Raw genomic sequence first — 21,134 nt, 5'->3', positions numbered from 1 at the left:
TACAGAAAAACAATGAGCATGTGTAATTTAGGGGTTATGGATTACACCTCCCTGTGCACACCTGCTCAGATGCACAGACACAAACACAGAGTTCAGTCTGTCCTGTGCTATTTTCATAAATTTAAAGCGAGACTACATAACTCTGAAACGTGGAAATAACACAGTATTACTTATAAAAGAACAAAAACATTTAATTTAGCAGCAATAGAGTGCCCCATTGCTCAACTTAATACACTCGGGGGTTTTGCTGCTACAGATTTATTTGGTCTGGTATGACCAGTAGCTTATAAAATTAGCGAGAGCTTTATCTAAGTGACTCCATGATTCCTTTCTACTTGTGCTGCTGGTTCACTATGTTTAGGCATTTACAATGTAACAGTTTAACATATCACATTATGAAAGCTCCCATCAATCATGCTACTTTTTTAGGACGTACTGTTTTTTTTAATCCATTTTGTTCTCAATATCATTCCTTGATAAAAGTGTGAGGGAGGGAAGCAGCTGGTGGTGCAATTAGTTCAATCTAGTCAGTTGCAGGTGTGGATTACAATTTTACACTACAGCATGGAGATGCTCCAGAGAAGCAAACTGAGTAAAATGGGAAAATTCACTGAGAGGACAACTGGGGACTATAAAGTTTCTGATATCTCAACCAGATCGAATGAAGGACGCTGTTAGCATCCAGATCGTGAAGACAATACTACAGTAGAAGACATTTATCTGATAGCTTAGTGCTTAGTTTGTGTGTGCTCTGCAGGAACAGATCAATCCCTCTGCTCTGCAAGACATTTGAGCACAATATGGTCTATCATTCTCCAGTCTAACATTATCTCTGTCTATGTATAGTACAATACAATACAATAATATACTAACACACATCTTGTGGTGCAATTCGCTTTTAATCTTCTTCACTTCAGTTCTATCGGGTCAACTTTAGTTCATCATCCAGACTTCTTTTCAGCCCTAAACCAGTATGATCTAGTGTAGACCACTATGACAGTGCCTGCATTCAGAAGGGACCAGATTGTTCCCTTTGTGCTGCACAACATCTGGCTCTAAACCCTAGAGAGAAAATGAGAGAGGGAACTTCTGTCTATGGGCTTCATTAAACAGTGGCAAAATTATCCCACAGGGCTATAGTGAGCGTATTTTATTGTAGGTCAGTTCAAACTATGATGAACTGCAAATTAAAATTATGGGACAATGGGTTGCACTGTAGAGTTTAATAGAGAATATTAGTAGAGAGATCTTTGTGGGACTGGAATTGTGCTGAATTTTAATGTAACTAATAAGCAACTGCTGTTGTCTTCAAAGTACAACAGGGAAAAATATGAGCAAAAATACGTTAAAAATGCTGGTTATCTTCACTCGTTTGCCGGTTATCAGTTCTTTGGAGAGCCCAAGAGACAAAAAACAAACTGGAGATAATGTGTTATCACTGCTTTAGTTTAGCTTACATTAAACAGTGTGTTCTGTTTGTGCAACGGAAATTATTTTCTTTCTAAGCTCAGGGCAAACAATAGAAACTCATGCTTATCCAAAAAAAACAAAGAAACCAGAGGGCACAAAACTGATGGCTTTTAAGTCTATCTTCCTATTGTTCAGTTGCAGTTGCGAGTTTCCTTTGCCTCCACGTAAGGAAAATTAGTTGTAAGAGCATAAAACACAACAGGGCCCGAGGATCTCACTTACATTCGGAAACATATCTAAGATCGTACAGGATGCATGTGGAGGGTGACCTATCTATGTATCTTTCTGTTCGGGATCTGCCGCTGCCAAATATTTGCGCTCTGTTGCTTTGCATCATGATGAAAATGAAAACCTGGAGGACATCATCCTGGAACATTTGATCAGTAAATAATCTATAAATTTATGACTGAGATTAACTGATATACAGACGATTTAACGACATCAGCAGATACTCTGCCTGGTCTCAGCTACATTCTGCCACCTCCGACCCTTTCTGTGATTTATTCTGTATTTCAGTATGTGTAGCTGTACACACACTGCATCATCAGTCACGTCAGCATTTTATACTCATAAATGACATCTGTACTATGTGATCAGCTATTTCTGAATACAAAAAGAAAAATGGAAAGGGAGGTGGAAGAAAGCTCTTTAACGTGGAAAACAGTGTGGTTGTAAGCCAGAAAAGGAAATGTGAAAAAGATGCAATTTCAACTTTATCTGCATTAGTGTGGACATGACCTTAGTGTTACCAACACTGTCTTGCTTCTGCGTCATCTGCCAAAGGACAGATAACCCTTACGCCATGCCCTCCCTGCAACTGTTTTCTTATCAGACTATCGCTCGATCTGTTTATCTCTCCATACACAGAATGAAAGCATCTTCCTTCCTCAGACGGCTCTCCTCACGCCCTAGTGGTATTCCAGCACGAGAAGCAGCTGCCTGCTTTCATTAGTGATAAAGGAAGTGACACACCATCTATTATTCAGTGGAGCCCAAAGCCAAACCCTTCTAGCTGGAGCTACGTTAGTATTATGGCTACTTCCGCTCATGGGAGTTAATGAGGGTGGTGAAGTAACTGCTACCGCTAATTAGCATGTGGGCTATCGTCAGACGTCCCTATGTCAACATGAGCAGATGTTAAAAGGGGTTGAAAAGGATGAGATGAAATGAGCAAGGACAGCTGAAGATGTGTGGCAGAGCGGGGAATGGCGGGAAGATAGAGTAAAGATGAGAATGTGGTTTATGGGAAGCTGTGAAAAAAGTGAGAAAGGGACAAGAGAGGGGGAGAGGAGAGAGAGATACAACAGGGCAGAGGGGGGAGAGGGTGTGCTGTACATTGCCATTGAGGAGTAGATCTCTTACAGTGCTGTCATGTCACATTACATCCCCTTCTGCTCACTATGACAGGTAAAAACAACTCTTACACACAGACACCAAGCATGTATAAAATATTCAAATGTACAATATAAGCAAGTTTGAGAGTGTGTTTACACATCAGCTCAGAGAAACATGGGTTATAAATAAATCTGGATCCCCCTGCTCATTAATTACCACTTTCTACTTACACAGCCAAAATAGACACACACACACAAACACAACATAAAATCAGACACTTGTGCATGGGAGCACACACAAACATGCATGCAAACAAACAATTTATTCCTCCACACAGTCGCACAGCCCCTGGTGATGAAGAGCCTGCCTGACACCAGTGTGAAGTCAGGCAGGCAATGGCAATGCTACACAGGCTGCAGAGCAGGCAGGACGACTCCGGGAAGAAATCCACACTTATAAATTCACACTCTATTGATCTAAGCATGATGACAGCCTTCGAGCTCGGCTTCCACTTGCATACACACAGATGTAGGAGAACACAAATTGGACATGTGGCGCACACACATTCAAATACTCTTTACACGTATAAAAGAGGTGGCTGATAGCCATGCTGGAGTAGCTCAATACTCATTTCACTGTGTTGGATATGTGTGTGTGTGTGTGTGTGTGTGAATGGCTGAACGAATGTATGTGTGTTGCCCGATAGTCGGCCTGCCCACTTAGTCCTCCCGCATTGTGTCAGCTGCCAAAGCTGTGTGAGGAGCGCTAACATCGTGTGAACAGAAAAACACCACACTGCCTCTCTCACACATGTACATACCATTTGTACAAAACACATACACACACTATCTTTCTCTTTTTCACACTCTTCCTCACACATCACAGGCAACAACATGTGACCTATGTTCTACCCTGCAAAAATAGACTGGGAAAGAGGGACTGAAAAAAGAAAGAGGTGAGGTGTGAAAGATCAAAGAAGAGAGGATGAGCAATGTGAGGCAAACAAAATGGAATTAAGGTATATGGGGGAAAAGAGAGCAAATTGTTAATGAGAGAAAAGACTCGCAGAGAGAAAATAGCGAGAGGACAGGAGCAAACAAGACAAAAATGGGAGGATGAGTCAGAAAAAGGAGTAAATTCTCATGGGGTGATTTGCCTCTCACCTGCCATGCAGCTCCTCTCACCTCGTGTCCTTCCTGTTTCTGTTTCTGTGTGTGCTACTGACCCTGGCTCTCTTTTAACCTCAGCAGAGAAAAAAGAAAAAAAAAAAACAGAAAAAAGGAGGGAGGGAGGGAGGGTGGGATTGTGGGAAAGGGGTGGAGGTGTTGGCAGAGATGGCGCTAAGAGGTGGAGAGAAGAGAAGAGAAGAGAAGAGAAGAGAAGAAGCTGTATAGCCCACTGCTCACTGCAACCAACTGGCCCAGAAAAAATTTCATCATAAACATAAATGGGCTCCATGTAGAACACAAGCACACAAACACACAGACACAGTCATCAACCACCACTTACTCTGTGTGTGTGTGTGTGTTGATAGTGCAGCAACTGTGTGTAGATGTGAGTGTGTATAAAGCTCAGGATTTCCTAAAGTGCAAATGACCACAAGGGAGACACAAGGCAGAGTAGTTGCCTGTGTGCTTGTTTGTGTGTATGCAAACTTTTTGTGTACGGGTTTGTGTTCATTCATGCAGCTACTGGTGTGCGCACGCATTTGTGTTTCTGAGGTACGTGCATGTGTATGTGTGTACAGCCTGCGGACAAAATGCCTGCCCTACAGTGAACTCCCACTATGCACCAGCCTAATTATTACTGCAGGACTTAAAGTCAACCTCCTGCTGTGCTGCCACAGAGCCACGTGAGGCCTCCTTTCACCAGGTCTACTGTAGCTCCCCACTGGATCAAAAATGCTTTTTAGAAGCATCAGAATAGACTTGCTGAGGTATCCTTTCTATAAAATTTAAGAAGTAAACCCCCTGGTTAGCTCTGTCCGTCTCGATAACTGAAAGCAGTCTAATGAGTAAACCCTGGCTAACCCAGCTGACTCGGCTCTGTAGTGTAAATGAGGTAAATAATTAACAGCCTTTAAATAGGCTAACTGCCCAGGCTAATGGGTCCTATCTCTTATCTCGCTCCTGCACTGATCCCTCAGACCACCAATGTTAATTCCCCTCTTTGGGAGTGTACGGAACATATTTTAAAAACAAACATCCACAACAGCTCGGCAGCAAGCACACATCATCTGTGAAATATAGCCACCACACTTTGACTTGACATGCCATGTGAGAACACAGATATACAGAGCACATTAAATATTCATTTGAATATATGGCACAGCTATAGCAATGCCAGGCCTCTGGTTGGATGTTTTTCGGAGGCCAGAGGGTTCATTTTGATTAAAACTAGAGGGAGAACAATTGACACTCACACGGCTGATAGCCTAGCTACTAATTTGCACTTTAATTGTGTCATAAATCACTTTGTTTACTTTGATGATGTTGTTTGTAATGACTAAATAAGGGAAGCAGAACATGTGAGGGTGTCTGTGAGTGTGTGGGAGGGACAACTGGTAAAGATGATAAGTAAACAACAAGACACCACACATGGAAAACGAGCAGTACGGCACATACTACACATGTACAGTACGATAACTTCGCTTTGTGGGTGGATACCCAGAACAGAAGCCAAAATGAAAAATAAAGCCTGACTGACATGAACAGAAATTAAATATTATTGTTGGACCATCAGCACTGGGCTGGGGGCACCTTTCAGTACGCTTCTTGCTCAGGTTACGTCTAGTTCCTGATATCCATTATATAATATGCTGATGTTTTGTATGTTAAAAATGGAAATACAAGACATCATTTCCTTTCTTAAAGTGGCAATCTCAAACATTTTTATGATAAATGTCTACCTGAATAAAACCAGCAATCAGCCAACGGTGGTTGGTTCAGCAGGGAGGATAGCAACGTGAGGAAATGGTTGCCATGGCTGAACAAACTAAGAAAAGCTTGATGACTACAGATGATGAAGCTTCAGAAATAAGTGCAAAGCCAAAGAGAAAGAAACTTTGGTGCTGAAAGTCAAAGAAAAGCAACAGTTAGAAAGGATGCCGTTTAGATCTCCGTTAAAGCGAGGTCCAAAAACACGCCTGAAAATACAGCTTATTGCCGTAGGTGCCCCCAAAGAAAGCTAAACAGAGATCTTTGGGATTGACGCTTCAACAGTGTTGACTTGTAGAAAACAAAAAGTTAGACAGTGTTCCCATCTTCTGTGGCTAAGTCCTCCCCTGCCTATATGTCCAACACACTGCATGAAATCAGCTCACATCCTTTCATCTAAAGCAGCGGACTGAAAGAGGGTGTAATACGGCCTAGAGGGTTAAGCTTCCCTCTTGCCGATCACATGAACCGTCTCCTGTCAGGGGGGATCAGATCCATCCTTTGACCCTTAGGACTTCTAGCATCTCACTCGTCTCTTGTCTTTTCTCCGTGTGTCGAGGTTAGACATTGTCTGTCCATCTCGCTTGTTCTTGTGTTTAAAGAAATAAAAATGCAATGTCAAAATGGTGTGCAATGAAACAAACAACATTCAGGGGTGAGTTGCTGCCTCAAGTTCGAGTAGCTCTCTATCTTGTTCACAAGCGGAAGGTACGACAGTGTGAAATCTAAAGGGGGATTGGACCCACTGTATGCAGGGTATTAAACTGAGCCCCTAAATCATGGTGGAGGGATTCCCACGACCATACGACCCTGAGACATGTGGGGAAATATCCACTGAAAGACCAAAGGCCTTAAGAGCCTAAAGGTTGGGTGAGGCTCGAAACAAACTAGTTTGTATGATGTGTCTTCTGACCACGTCTGAGAGGACAATTGTTTTGTAATTGTTTGGCCATCATAGAGTGGGGCAAGATGCCATAATCGTCAAAATATGGCTATAGCAGTGCACACTTTCAGACAGAAGTGTGTTGATAGTGCTGCTCCAGTCTGTGCATGTATTTATACGTGCAACTAATTGAGTGAAGAATGGGGGGGGAAAGGAGTTTGTTCAAATCGTGCATATTTTCTCACCTCCGCTCACCTGGCCAATCATTGCGTGAAGTTAACATGCTCGTCTGACTCAGAAAATGCTAAAAATTGTCAGACGCAGCCGCCCAGTTCCAATGTCAGAGAGGGAGTTTAGATGCCAACAAACACTTCAACTGAAGCATATGGCTGACTGGAGAATGATCAAAGACAGCCTGTAAATCAGCTTCAGAGAGGAAAAATGACTATTTTGGAATGAGGGCTGCGAGGGGAGCTTGCAGGTGAGCACCTTGTGACTGGGCTTGTCCTGAGTAGACCTGTTTGTCTAAAGAAACCACATGTGCCACAAGAACTCCTCCAAATTAAATGATAATATAGGTCGTATGTAAAGACACATAAAAGCTTTTGTGATCCGACGCCCCTATCAGCAGGACGACATTTGTCTGTGCCGTCCAAAACTGTTGCAAATCACTGGTGAAAAATAAAGTGTTATATAACGTGACAACACTATGGTGAGGTAAATATCACTGTGTGGGTTGAAATAAGGTTAAGGATTGGTGGCCTTTGTTGTCATGGTTATCATAATAACCACTATGCAATGATTGTAACCATGCTTTCTAAAAAAAAACCTAAATTAACGGTCAGTTGGAAACGGGAAACAAAGACTCGTATCCCATGTTAAAATCTAATATTTTGTTGATCCATCCATCCAGCCCAGCTTCCTCTGGCTTTGTTGCTCTAGAATACCATCAGGGCTTTGTCACTTGAACATAGGCATATGTTGTTTTGGGGCACTTGCTGAAATAACTAATTCTGTTGGAATTCTGTTGCCGTGTCTTGGGAGGTGTTTGTGGACAGTCAGGTGGGAACAAACCCTTGCTTCAGAGATCCTCACTCTCCACATCTGAAAAATAACTTTAATTCAGCCAGACCAACATTCCTGCATGGGCCATATGCAACAAAGTGCATTGTTGTATATCAGCAGTCTCTCTGCTCCAGCGTGGGCAAAAACACACAATTAAAATAACAGCAGGCAACGCTGTGCAAAGTCTGGCGACCAAGGATTCTGCAAATGTATGTGTGTAAATGTGTCTGGCCGTGTGCAAGTGTGAAAATCTAAAAATGCTTTAACTGCCGCACTCCACAGCTCATTAAAATACAGTTCAGCATAACAGCTTGGAGTCATATGCAGTGTTTTTATAACCGTGGGAGTTACAAAAAACACTCTGCAAAAGATATTACTTGTAATATGCAGCTTGTAATTATAACTAATGTTTAGTGGCCACCACCAGGCACTGCAGTCATCACTCACAGTCAGCCTGGCTTCTCCAAGTTTTGCTCAGGTTTCATTGTTATATATTTTGACTTTGTAAGCATGTTTTAAAATTATCTCACTTCTGGGAATAGCAATTAATCTAATTTTTTCATTATACTGTAAGGAATGCGCTCCCTCTAATCATTTAAATGCCTGCTATGTAATATAATTTTGCGTGCTATTGTTCGGCTTGAGGTTTATGCCAAATCTTCCAACACACAATCGTCTGTGCAAGTGTAGTTTGCAGTCAGTATGTGTGTGCCTGTGTCTGAGTGGGTGCAAGTACGAAAAAACCCAAACTGTTTTTACTGGCAAAGCTCACAGTTCTCCAACAACATCAAATCCAACAGCTTGAAGCCTTCTGGAGAAAAAAGTTTTCTTCTTTATATGAAGTAAATTCATAAGCACAAAAAATGTCAGAAAATGTAATTAACTCACAAATGTTCAATTTTAGGATGGATGCCTTTTGTTTTGCCTGTGTAATGAGTCTCTCACCCAGAAATTTTGCTCCATAAAGGTGTTCCGATTTGCTAAATATACCTGTGGTTGTGTCTTGAAACTCAGAGTTCAGAGTTGTGTTTAAGAATATGAAAGCGTGGTGAAAGAGTGGTGGGAGGAGATGAATGTATGTGTGTGTGAGTATGGGTTTAAGAAAACTCAAGAAACATATACAGTGTGATTGGAGAAATGGAGTACTACTCAAATTCAGAGACATTTTGTATAGAAAATGTCTTCATCCAGAATCTGTAATATGTAATCATCCATAAATGAGATGTTTTACTTGGGATGAATAACGTTTCAGTTAAATCCCATTTGGCAATAAATCAACATTTAGGTTTGCCATTCTTTTCATAGTTTTACAGTGTGCCTCATTTATCAAGTAAAATACAGTATATATTTTGAACAGAAATTCTTTCAAAGATTTACAATATTTAGCAAACACATTGACTCACCACAAACTGATTTGAATCTATACTGGTATCATTTTTTCTGTGTTTTTTGAAATATATGTTGTGTGTATGTATTGTCAAAGCCATAGATCACTGCGTGGATACACACACTGCATCAACTACCTCTTCTTGGAAGTAAAAAATTCCAGCTCAAGACCATATATAGTCTAGACTAACCTTGCACCACAGACACTGATATCATTGGCCCTCACCTCTGACAAAAAGAATGTGCTACATTTTTTTCTTTATTTTCATTGCTCTGTTTTCTCATTCCTTCAAGGTAGATGCATATACAGACACGAAGATGAGAATAGCTTCTGGACACACTTTGACAAAGTGCCTGCGCATTTGGCTCTGATGACTTTTTAGCCTGTGCAAGCCACATAAAACAACCTCTCTGGGGTCAAATTTCTAAGTAATGTGTGCAGGTCAGTGTCGATTACTTTGCCTGTCAAAAGATAGGAAGATGAAACGGCGTGGCATTAACACTAAACACTATCCAAATTTTAAAATCTAGTCAAAATTCAGTCAGGAGTGAAATGAAGTACAGCATATGGGCAGTAAATCAATCAGTAGAACCAGCCACCAAAACACTGTACTAAGAAAACAACAAACTATCCATGTGAATGCTGTTGAGGATTCCCCTGGAAGATGTGTTTTTTTGGGATGCAAAATAGTCGCGACACTAAACTCCCTCATTTCAGGTTGTATCCTATCTCTTAAGAAATACTTGAAATGCTGCCTGAGTGAATTCTGTAAGTAAAACAAAAAATATCCATTCCTAAGATGGTTTTAAGGTGTAAAAAAAACTGTGACTCATAGCTATGACCATGATTTTCCACTGTGAATGTGTGTGTGTGTGTGTGTGTGTGTGTGTGTGTGTGCAGCTGGGCCATGGCTGGCAGACATCCTGAGGAAGGCCAGTTGCTGATAAGGGCTTCGGGCAGGGAAAAGACTGTTTATATGCCGAAACAGACGCTGAACACTGGACTGACCACAGTACACACCTCGTTGCTCAAGTGGAAATGACCTGAACTGTTGTGAGCGCTCTGCGTGCGTGAGTGCGCATGAGAAACAGACAGTGGGAGAAAGCGAGAGAGAAAGAAACCCTTAAAGACAGATAGCTGAGTGAAATCCATAACTTGTAGCCTTTTCTTGTATGTTTGCTTGCCAGTGGAACATGCAGTAGTGAGAAAATGCATTGTACAGAAAGAATATGCAAAGAGTTCAGTCCTTTCTCATTCACCATCTATTTCTCTGCTCTACATGTAGGTGTGGTCACTATGTAAATGTACAGGCTGAAAGGGAGGTAGAATGAATGCAGAGAGCAATCGCCTCCTTGTAGACTTGCAAGAAAAGCAACTCGGGGGGACAACAGGGAAACAGAAGGAGTGGACACAATAAGGACAAAGAGACATAATTCCAGCTACATTCTGTATGCTTCTCTTGCTTCTTGTGCATTCTGACTTGCCAGATGCTTTCCTTTGTATTTCACAATGTCACATTTCCCTGGTTTGGCCTGTCATTTCAGACAGTCAGCGAAGCCCCAAAGGAGTCACTGCAACCCACAAATTCTACTAAACTATCACAATGTGTCATTCTCACTGCCACGGAGCAGCTTGTTTTGAAAGAGGGGAGCAGAGGGGGAATGCATCTGTAATATCGTTAATAGTGTGCATAACAACAGCTTTGCTGCTTTTTCACTGTGTGCAAAATGTAAACAAGGGCTGAGCTGGAGGAAACTGAAATACAGTCACAAACAACAGCCGGGCATTTGAAATTATTTGGTTCGTCACTTCGAAAACAGTCACTTTGAGTTTTTTATTTGAGTCAATAAACCATAAAACAACGAAATCAATTTCACTCCTTGTTGCTTTGGTGCACGAGATGGAGACGAAAATGTGTTATCAGCTGTCAGGAATGTAATCCGGTCAATTTGTGAGTTTGCACGTTTCCATCATGTGTGAAGCAATGCATCCGAAGCTCGAACATAATATGATCAGCTTTCATTGATTCTGCAGGAAGCACATTACCAGTGACTGATGTCGGGAGTGGAACTTCAGCATTAGTTTCTTATTGTCTGTCTCCCTTCCTAAATCTGTTTTTATTTATCACCCAGGGTCAATCTTATGTCAATCACTGTCCTTCCTTCTGAGGTGGTGATGTGGTTCAGAAGGACATAGACAAACTGTCAAACTGGGGGAAAAGGAAAACACACAGGCCTTGGAAAACAGGATTAGAAGAAAGAGGAATAGTGGAAAAGAAGCAGAGAGAGTTTTATCATTAAGTGTGGGTGAAGCATGGCTAAGCAATAACCTGATTGTGGCTTTGGTCTGCTCTCTCCCACAGACAGACTCTTCCTGCAGGGCTGAACTCTGCTGACCTGTGGGGGCGAGAGACTACACAGACTACAGGCTGGGCTCTAATATCACTAATAATCACTACAGCCAAGAAACCACAGCTAGAAAGCACTGAGGGAGTAGAGCAAAGTAGAGAGAGATAGTGTTTATGGCTCTGTTATTCTATCTATCTGTTTTACAGTCTTTGTAGACGCACAGCGGATCTCGTATTTCTTTCTTTCTTGGCGTATCTTGCTGTATTTATTACGGACCATGAATCAACCCTGAAGTCACAGAAGCCTCAACAATGACGAGAGTAGACAGCCAATGTGTCGCAACCTCCTGTCTGTAAAAGGAGAGTTGTAAGCAAAGCATGTCAACAAATGCAATGACGTACAGGCAACAATGTGAGGCAGTGACGCTGTCGTGGAGATGAAAGCAGTCCTGCTGTAGATTACCTTACCTCATGATCGTAGTATAACTCAGACAAAATAAACTGACATTGTGATTGACAAACATTGATCTTCATCTCGTTATCAGGTGTATTGTGAAATCATTGGCAAACAGCCTAAAACTCTCAAAATAATAGGTACTGTAGTTCAGTTGAGATCAGACAGTGCAGGTCGTTAGGTCGTCTGGCAAATTTACTCAAAAGTTGTTTCACTTTGCTGAGCAGCTTCCTATTACAGCTTCCTGAAAATATAATAGATCACACTATATATTGACATCAGAATGTAAAATTAAATATACGGTAATAGGGGATTTCTTCCATATAAATATAAATATATAAACTAAACTGAGTAAATGACTAAAATGTAATCAGAGTCACTGTTAATAATGGATGAAAATGCCCAAGAAGCTCACTTCAGCAAACCCAAAGCTGGTGGATCAAGCCCGAAGTTGAGCTTAAAGAAGTTAAACACATTTACACAGTAACATTCATGTTTCCTACTGATTTCCTTTACATTTGTCCTATTCTATCTCCAGGCACATCTGTGCTCACTCTGTGCCAAACTGTACAAGTGGGAAACGCAGTATTAACCAGGAGGCTGCCTCAGCTCACTCAGCACAGGTATTTTGTTGAGGCTGAGGGGAAGCTACATGGGGTCGTGACCTTGTCTGAACAATTCCCAGGAATCTCTCCTTACATAAGCGAAAATGAGAGGGGGGGGGGTTATGCGTTGTTACATCTGTTGAGTTGGTCTATTCACTTAACGCTGCAAGAGTAATGCAGACTATTATATGTGAAAAAATGTGACTGGTACAACGAAAAAATGTTCTGATTACCAAGAAATGGCCTCACAGAACTCAGAACAGAACTGAGCCTTAATCATAGAGTAAACAGGCTTCAAGATCGTAGAGACAAACTTCATTTTAAACAACATACACTCATCTCACAGGCTGCAATACTCCTACTCGAGACCACAGTGAATTGCTCACACAAAGCAGAGCCATCTTTATCTGCCCTAAGGGAGTCCTTTCTGTGAGTGTAATGTTTTCCTTTGAGTTAAAAAGGGAAAACCGCAAGATAGCATGTACATAAATCTTTATAATTCAAACAAAATGCTTTGAATTTGTAAAAACTGGGGTCACATGTTGGGAATGGCTTTAGGGATTTGCATAATTGCTGATAACAATGGAAATCATTTCTTTGAGTAAATAAACTGTCTTTTGTGGGAATTTGTTCTTAGTCTGGATGTAGTTACACGCAAACAAAACGAATGTCGACGCATTTTACCCATTCTCAATGGAGAGAAGAAGACAGGAGAGGTAAAAGTATAGAAAAGGAGAAGGGAGAATAGAGGGAGGCAGCGCTGGTGACTCAGCTGGCTGAGCTTCTGCCATGTACTTGTGAAATCAAGGGTTCAAGTCTGGCTCACAGCCCTTTTCGTGTGTCACACCAGCTCTCTTATCTTTCCTGACACTCTCCATGGTTCCCTATCTTAAAAAGCTGGAGTGTCAAACTAATCTGGAAGATGAAGTGCAACCAAAAGGGGGAGGTTTGTTTATTGGCATTGTAGAGCAACAGCTGCCTACGGCTATAAAGAGGAGAGTCAGGGCTGAACCCTTTCAAATTCTCCAGCATCCTTCTCTCTCCACCTGTATTTCTTTTTGTGCTTTGCTTCTCTTTTTCCATTATCTGTCTCGCCACACTGGGAAGCACACTAAATAGCAGCAGACAGCTGCAGGCAGACAGACTGCACAAAGAGCAACATCGGGCTATTGGACAGGCTTGAGGAACGAGGCCCGCCGGGTTCACCACAATATGTGGCAGCGAAGATGCTGATTCACCGTCCTTTATGTACGGTGATATTCCAATAGTGCAAATAGAGAAATGGGTGAGGCTGAAAGAAAATCCGAAGGAAGAAAGTAGCAGATAAGGACAGTTAGAGGGTGATGATAAGAGGTTAGAGCAGGTAGGTTGAAAAGAGGCAAAGGGATCCAGAACCAGAATGACCATGTTAAGCTGCTGCCATCACGAATTTGTTTCAGATTGGCCATATGTCAAAAAACATTGAGTGAAGTTTGGTTTATTCCAGAAGCCATTACACTTGTGAACAGGCATGGTACAAGGAAGAGTCAGCCAATCCTAGACTGATAAATGCACATGCACTTTGATCTATTACTTTTATATTTTATATATTTACTTGTTTTGCCCTGTGGTGTTTGATGCTGTTGGATAGCTATGGATTGGCCACTGTTATTAAATCTTGCGTATGTCATTCAAACACATTTTGTCAGTATTTTGTGTGTGTAAATGAATTGCTTATATGTGTTTATGTTTGCATGCCTGACACCTCAAATTGCCCCTTGAGAGACAACTTGAACTTGAGAATATCCAACAGTTGAAATACAGAGAGAAAAAAGGGGAAATGCAATTGAATGACCTCTGAGGGAATGAAGAGCTGGAGAGTCCAAAATGACGGAGGTTATCATAGCTTATTAACTGTGCTACACTTTCCAATTTAATTTGACTATTTTTTTGTGTGACCGCTCCACAAAATAGGATTAGTTTCCAGACAGTTATGAGACAGGAGCTGAAGGTACAAATACATCTTTCGGAAAAAACTGCAGAATTATTCAATTTGCAACCAAGCTAAATAGTTTGCTGACTTGCTTTGAGGCTACTATATTTTGGACTTACATTTTTCCTGTTTTTCATTTTCTGCCAATATCGCGTGAATGCAGCAGAACTGGCGCAGCAAGTACGCACGCCATCAAGCCTCTAGCATTGCCAAGATGTGCAGATGAACGTTGCCGTGCCACTTTCCGACTGAACATGCCTTTAATCATGGTGGTAGAAGGGGAAACATGATTGGGCAAGCATCGAGGAAATTCTGAGAGGGGAGAAAAAGAGAATCGAGGGATAGTGGTAATATGAAATAAAGAGAGAAAAAGGGAAACAAGGAGTTTGAAGAGAGGTGAAATAAACTGAAGTGAAGAGAGGAGAGAAAACCACATATTGAAGAGGGACGGGAAGGAGAAATGACAAGATGCAGATGAGGAGGATGTTGATTATTGGACATGCCTATAGTACACAGCTTGGACTCATTTTGGCAACAGGGCTTTTAATTCTCTTCCCTTGTACCAGCTGAGATAAATCATTATCTGGGGTGTCACCATGGACTAATTTATATTTTCTAGAGAATTTCAAGGGACGTTTGAACACAAGATTTCCATTAAATTCTGTGAGGCGAGTGCTGCTTCCCCATACTTTTTGTCTTGCTAATCACGTCCACGCAATCGTTTTAATTAACCAAAGTTTTTTTTAAGTGCTTTTGATCTCGCACTGTAAGCGTTTTCAGTGGGCCCTCTACAGCCCTCACTCAGCCCCGCTGCAAAACGTAGCTACTTGATTTTCATAGAGACAGTGCTGTAGCTTGTTTGCCCCAGAGATACTGGAGAGACGCTGCAACTGCTGCGTATCCATCTGTCTGTCTGTCTGTCTGTCTGTCAGCTGCCGCGTGAGTACGAGTGGGTGGATACTGTTTCTCCAAATGTGCTCCACCATACACAAACACAAACAAGGAGACACACAAATAGCACATGTAGCCCATATTCACTGCAGCCTGAGTGCATGCAGCACATGCACAAAAGAGAGGAACACACACACAGATGCACTCACAGATGTTGAGGATCTGGGACATGCTTAAACAATGGGGACATCATTTCAACCTCCCCATCCCCCTTTTCACTGTAGCTGAATCCCGAAACCTCATCGACCCCAAATCTATGAAAATAACAGTCTTATGGGTGTACGCCTGCTTCCATGTAGCTAAACCCCTGTTCAAATCACCTCATTCTGCCTCTCACCGTCTATCAGAAGCCATCTATCCCTACAGTATAACCACGGGGTGAGCTGGGAATAAGTAAGTAACTCGAAATTCCTACAAGAGAACAGACCAAATGCTTTATCCCTCCTTAAAGACAGAGAAAAGACAGTAGAAAGTCAAAGGCAGAAATGTCAAAGTAAAGAGCTCTGCATGTTTATGTGGAAAAATCCCAGCACTCCCAGTTTTCTGATGCCAAAGCAAATATTTCATAGACAAGAGTCTGAGACAATGGTTCGCTGTTTATGTGGCCATGAACACACCAGGCTATCTTTCAAAAGCAAGCTCGATATGCCTACATATCCTCTTAGATAAAGCTTAATGGCTTGAAGCACACTGACCAATTGCAAAACATGTGCTGTAGCCAGTAAAAGGGAGTTGGTGTTCCATCTTAAATATTTGTGATATGCAATATGATGAAATTCCATATATCATTCTATGTATACGTATAGTAGATGAAAGTGATTGCTGTGGGGAAATTGAGTCATTGCAGGAGAACGAAAAAGTAAACAAGCAACATCCTTTGCTTTTTTTTTTCCTATAACAAATTACACATATTTGTAACTCCACCTTTCAAACAGATTATATTCATCATCTAATAAGCAGCCCGAGAAAACAAGGTTATTTGTGGATTTTGGCTTATATCCATTCTGACTCCACAAAGACACTCAGCCACTTTGTATTCTCACTTTGGGCCAATTTTCTCTTAGTGATTCATTTTCTAAATCTGTTTCTAATATTTTGTTTATAAGCAGTGCAGACGTAATGCCGATTTGTTTAGCTAATTCCTTGATTTCATAAAATGATTAAATGGGGACATCCCCAGGTTCTTATTTTCATCTGAATGAAGGGAATTTAGGAGATTCATTTTGTGTCTCCGCTGAGAGACATTTGTTAGAATATCTGAAAGCAAAATAGATTTCAGACCAGCACACATTTTGTAATTTAACATCAAGGTAGAAATCCTGACAACAACCCTCCACCCCCACTTCTTGCTCTCTCATTCCTAATGAGCAGAGAAAGCTGTTTGGGTGCAAACTCTTTCCCAACCCTGTACCACACAGCTTTGGCTTTGAAGTACTATTTTTCCTCACCTCGTTAACCAACTCCCACTTTTTTTAATCATCAGCCCGTTTCTGTTTTGCCGTGAGCAAAATCAAAAATCTGAAAATAAAACATTACATTCTGTGTCATGTAGCGTGAAATGTGATAATGTATGTAAGAGAAACGTTTTCTCAGGGGAAAATTGATTTTCCACTCGGTTGCGACTGTGCCATAATCCATCACTTTTGCATTTTGCTGAACTGAGATGAAGAAAGTGTTGGTCAGAGGTTTGTAGCTGCACCTTGTATTTTCTGATGTGCTATATTCTTTTAAATAGGCAACTTTTAGGCACAATGGAGAGACTAAACACTTATTTCCGCTGTGATTTGTAACGTTCGTTGCAATACCTTCTGTCATATGGGTAAATGGGTTTTAGACAAAAGTTGTTGATGGATGGACAGCAGATGTGTAACTACACCCCCATATTGCTGAAGACAGCCTGAGGGGCAGTGTTGATGAAAACCTGGATAAACAACAATTAAACACCAGGCCGGTGCCAGAAAGATTTACATATTGTAAGACCGGAGACAGGAGTCAATTCAAGATGATTGATGAGGTTATTAAAAGGCAGAGATTGAATCTATCAAACAAGGGTTTTAAAGAAAAATATTTCAACATTAATCCAAAGTTGTGTGTTTGTAAGGAACTAGTTTAACTTTTTAGAGGTTTCACTGGGATAGACTGATTCCTCTTCTTTCATCATAGCTCTTTTATTCTCTATGTTTTCAACCAGTCAAAAGACAGCAAACTGTTTAATATTCCATTTTGATGAGGAATAATTAAACTCTGACAAGTGTGACTTGAACAGCAGATGGAACTGCAGTATAAAATGAAATCATTTCAACTTTTAGTTTTCTCTCTGCTACCACTGCAACCGTCCATCAGCAAAGTCGTCATAGAAACAAGGATAAAAACAAACGATACCTGAAGAACATTGCAGACTGAAGAGCCTCACGGTGTCAATTTGTGAATGGAAGCTAATATGTCTAACCACAGGGTGCTTTTCATTATGCTGACGTGTCTATTTTCTTGCTCCCTTCCTCACGTCTTAGCTCCTCTCAGCAAAGACGTGAGATGTGAGGAAGGGACACGTAGGATACACCTGTGTTTCCTCGCTCTATGCTCCTCTATGCTATTCTCGTTTCCTGTAGGTGCAAGAGAGAGATTGGAGGGTCCTCCATGATGGCTGACGATTTCAAGGGACTCCGAAATTTTTTCCCTTTCCACCATCACGGAAATGCACCTTCAGGATACACGGTGCAAAGTGAGAGGAGGCTTCTGGAAGAGCTTAGAGTGAGGAAACATAGGTGTCTCCTTCAGTTCCTCCATCCTCTCTCACATCCTCACTGGGAGGAGCTAAGACGTTAGGAAAGGACATGAGTGAGGGAAGCGAGGAGATAATGAATATCTTATCACTACAAGAGGAGAGAGGAAGTGAGGAAGCATAAGTCGGCGCCCCCAATCTTCTCAGAAATTAATGGCGAGCAAAATCTAGACCGCGCATTTTTCTTCTTCTTTGTGTTGATTGGCTGATTGCATGCCATCGTGAATCATACACACTGCCACCTACCGTATTAGAATTAGTAGATTCATGACATTAAATCATTAAACATTGCACCTTATTTCCTACTCCTATCTCCTATGTTATCACCAATCAACCTTCTGAGCTCCCTGGATATCTGACCTGTATTCAATAAGGCTTTTAAAATGCTGCTCTGCATTATGTACTATATCTCTTAGTGTCTCCCTCTTTGATTTATGTTTAATACAGTACATAATAATGTGTTCAAGATCTAGTGTGAGTGTGTCATCAGTGATTTGCAGGACTTTTTTCTAAACGTGCCTTCCCAGTCCTTCAGCTGCGTAAAACATCACCTCTTTTCTCCGACTGCAACAACCTCCCTTAAACTGCTTTACATGAAGAGTCGTATTTTTTATTAAGCAATGGAGTTTAGTGACCTCATGTTTCAGCTTTGCTCTTCCCAGTCTCAGGGCTCAGAGGTCTAATCAGCCAGAATAAATGAAAACACCTATGTAGGTCTGCAGGGTCTCTAAATGGGTCACACTCACCAGAACAGGTGGTGCTTGTTGAGCTAATTGGTGGTTCAGACAAAAAATGATGCATGAGTGATGAAAGGGACAAAACAGCATACCAGTTAAGAAAAACCAAAAAACTTCCATCAACAGACACACAAGTACACGACAAGAAATATCTCTTCTGAGCCACAGCTTGTGGGCTCTGTCAGCTCACTCACACTGCAGTCTAACACTAATGCATTCTCTGTGTCTTCATATCTCCCTCTGCGCCTCCTGCTCTCTTCTCCCTCTGATCTTTTATTGTTATCATGACTCCTCATCTCTTCTTTCGTCCTGTTATAAAGCTCATTGCCTGCTGCAGCGTGTCTTTCTTCCAATACTTCCACAGGCTGGCAGTTGAATTTCACAGCACCCACTTAATTTGATAATTATTGTTTGGGTATTGCTTTGGGTATTTCTGACTCGTTTGATAGTACAGAGGCACACAGCATTACAAGTACGTGGGGCAGTTATACCACTGAGGCGTCCACTTTATTTGTCTTAAGGTTGGCTTAACTTGTGGCCAATTTATCTCCTGGTCAGAGCTACAAGAAGAGAAGAAGAAAATATTGATCAGTGTTTTCTTAATACCAGTGAATGAGACTGCTGGTGGAAGTTCAGTCAAATGCAACTATGGAATTTGTATTAAGAAGTTTAGAAGACGTTGAAAGTCTCCTTGAAATGTTTGTGCTGTGTTTATTTTGTGTTAACAAGGAGACTGGGGAGCAGCGCTTAATAAGCTAGACGAGGCATTACAGTTTGTGTAATTTTATATGTCATAATTTAGTGCACTAATCTCAGCTTGATTCTAATTCAAGGTTTCACAGAGGTCAGACAGTCCAGTATTAAGTCCCATAAAATCAATCCCTGATCCCTGAGCAGATCATGTGTGAATTCCATGTTAATGGCGGCAAAGACGCAAATCATTAATTCCAAGGGCAGCTTTTATTCTGCTGTAAACCAAAGAGAAAGACACACAGATAGCTGGACCGAAAAAGGAAGGAGGGTGTATTCCCTGAGCAGGGGAGAGATATCAAATGAAATCCGTCTCCCACTCCTCTCCTTACCGCCTCCTTCGAGGAGAATTAACTCAGAGGGAGAGAGAGTGTTTCCAAGGTCACTTTTGTTCTCTCTTTCTCTCTTGCTTTTACATATTCACACACACAATAAACACATGACTGTGTTTTCTCAGAGGACAGGGTGTGGATATCATTTCTGCTGATGATGGGAGTCCTGCTTAATTATTCACCTCAGTTGTCATATGACTAATCTATGGGTTGCTGCACAGACTCACACAAACACCCTAAAATACCCATGAGGCCACTATGTTGCTTTATACAGAGCAACATGAAGGAGTTTCAACATCAGTCATGTCAGTGTCAAATTAAAAGTGACGCCACCGAAAAACTCGAGTCTGAAAAATACTCCCAACGTTTATGCTGGGTGACACGGCGACATCATTATGACAAAGTAAATATATAAGTTTTGCAACATCAGTATAAATCTTGAGTTAGCAAATATGTGCAATGGTAAATATAAAAAGAAATAACTCATGAAGCCTACTATTATGCATTACATCGGACAAAAGGGTCCATTTGCGTATTTCTGCCAGCAGCAGTTAGTTTCAATTCAATACAATTCAACATTGTGTTGCTAGTGGCAACCACTACTGTCACAGTTACATCCAGTCTTAATTAATTAATAGACTTAATCAATAGACCCCACAATCAGCCATTACTAACCAGGCTAGCCATAACATTAGCTTTCTGAGGCTAATACGATGCTAGTACAGCCATCTAACTGATAAATGACGATGTGGCTAATTTATGTAGTTTACTCCTTTTTCTTTTTATGTTTATGCTTACTAGATTAATTACTGTTGGATTATCTTTCCCTGATGATACTTTGCGTGTTAAACCTGCTGCATACCTGTGCATGTGCATGCTTTCTGAGGACAGAAAGGTGTAAAATAAAAACATTGACTTGAAACTAATTTTGTTAATTTGTTGCTTTATTACAAGCTGCTCTGAAATATTAACAAGAAAAAGTAAAATTTGTAGAATAACAAAACAAAATGATTCTGCCATCACAATATGATTAAGCTAGAAGACGATAATCAGTGCTATTGATTTATCACCATGCCCTTATCATGATTAAACTGGTTGCTCTTTCCTCTCTGGTAATTTAATCCAAAG

General features: G+C 41.1%; 1 protein-coding gene across 2 annotated transcripts in view; it reads right to left on the bottom strand.

Annotated features, from left to right (window-relative positions):
• The window catches only part of kank4 (KN motif and ankyrin repeat domains 4), a 69,747-nt gene that overhangs the window by 26,100 nt on the left and 22,513 nt on the right, over nucleotides 1-21,134 (bottom strand). The window contains exon 1 of one of the 2 annotated variants that reach the window (XM_070831783.1): nucleotides 3,969-4,026. The exons of the other annotated variant lie outside the window; for it this stretch is intronic. The gene's annotated coding sequence lies outside the window, so the exon portion shown is untranslated. Of the gene's footprint in view, nucleotides 1-3,968; nucleotides 4,027-21,134 lie in introns of those variants that run through there. 2 annotated transcript variants of the gene reach the window in all.

The sequence above is a fragment of the Pempheris klunzingeri genome, chromosome 6 (genome assembly GCF_042242105.1).
Source record: "Pempheris klunzingeri isolate RE-2024b chromosome 6, fPemKlu1.hap1, whole genome shotgun sequence".
Classification (NCBI taxonomy): domain Eukaryota; kingdom Metazoa; phylum Chordata; class Actinopteri; order Acropomatiformes; family Pempheridae; genus Pempheris; species Pempheris klunzingeri.
The sequence above is the reverse complement of the archived record's forward strand: the minus strand, read 5'-3'. Positions and strand labels throughout refer to the sequence as shown.